Consider the following 1,736-nt stretch of genomic DNA (forward strand, 5'->3'; position numbering starts at 1 on the left):
CCTTTATCATTAATCTGATTTACTGCTATTAAATAAGGAGTTTGTTTGAACTAAACAATATTGGGTATCAATATGCCTATTTTTCTCATATCTTATGAAACCAGTACATTAATCATGGCTTAATAAAAACCATAGCAATCAAGAATATGCATCACTCCCATGCCCAAGCACTATCCCTGACATTATTAATGATACTCTATTAATGCTTGCAGGCAGGAACCTAGCAAAGCTGTCCTTTGAGAGGTTCCACACAGCATCTGACTCAAAGTGATGCAGACACCCACAACCAAACAGTGGATGGAGCGTGGGGACTCTTATGGAATAACAGGAGGTAATATTCCCATCCCAGAAGTGGATAGGAACTCCACAGGTAGACCCATAGTGTCAGCTATCTTGAATTATTGGGGCTCTCAGAGACTGAAGCACCAACCAAAGACCACATATATACCAGAGCTACACCTCCCGGCACATATGCAGCTGATGTTGTCTTAGTCAGGGTTTCTATTCCTGCACAAACATTATGACCAAAAAGCAATTTGGGGAGGAAAGGGTTTATTCAGCTTACATGCCCATGTTGTTGTTCACCACCAAAGGAAGTTAGGACTAGAACTCAAGCAGGTCAGGAAGCAGAAGCTGATGCAGAGGCCATGGAGGGATGCTCCTTACTGGCTTGCTTCCCCCTGGCTTGCTCAGCTTGCTTTCTTATAGAACCCAAGACTTCTAGCCCAGGGATAGCACCACCCACAGGGACCCTCTCCACTTGATCTTAATTGAGAAAATGCCTTACAGCTAGATCTCATGGAGGCATTTTCTCAACTGAAGCTCCTTTTTCTCTGTGATAACTCCAGCCTGTGTCAAGTTGACACAAAACCAGCCAGTTCAGATGTCTAGCTTGGTTTTCATGTGGGTCCCTAACAACTGGAGTGGGGATTATTCTAAAAGCTGTTATCTGTATGTGCAGTATGTTCTAGCTGGGGTATCTTGTCTGGTCTCATTGGGAGAGGAAGAGCCTAACCTTGCAGAAACTTGAAGTGCCATGGTGGGGGATACCCACGGGGCCTCCCATCCATTCAGAAAAAGGAGAGGAAGTATAGGGGAAGGATTGTGGGAAGGGGTGAATGGAAAGACAGTGAGTGGGATGTAAAGTGAATAAATAAGAAGAAAAAAGAAAGAAAGAAAGGAAGAAAGAAAAAGAAAGAAGAAAGGAAGGAAGAAAGGAGAGAAGGAAGGAGGGAAGAAAGAAAAAAGAAAGAACATTTAAAGAGAATAATATGCATCTCTTAGATATGACATCCCATGAATTCTTGCACTCTTGAGGAAGATATAAGTAATAAGTCCGTCTATTGATATTTAACATTTAATATATATAAATACACAATTCTTGTGTGTTATGTGTTTATTACTAACAACTTTGCATTGAATAACCTACTAGGGGGCTCAAACCTGGAGAAGAATTTTTCTCTCTTTGGAGGCAGCCAGCAATTGTCTATAGCTCTTCATCTAAAGAAGAGCATTGTAGAAAATTTGTCATGCTGGTAGAACTGAATATCTACTTCAAGAACAATGAAACCAGATCCACATTATTAAACACACACACAATGACCAATTCAAAATTAATCAAATATTTTAAATTTATGTTTGAAAATTTGAAACAGCTAGAAGAAAACATAGGTAAAATGTTTTCAAATGTAGATATAAGCAAAGAATTTCTAGCAAGAATTTCAACTAAATGGAAA

The sequence above is a fragment of the Mastomys coucha genome, chromosome X (genome assembly GCF_008632895.1).
Source record: "Mastomys coucha isolate ucsf_1 chromosome X, UCSF_Mcou_1, whole genome shotgun sequence".
Taxonomy (NCBI): domain Eukaryota; kingdom Metazoa; phylum Chordata; class Mammalia; order Rodentia; family Muridae; genus Mastomys; species Mastomys coucha.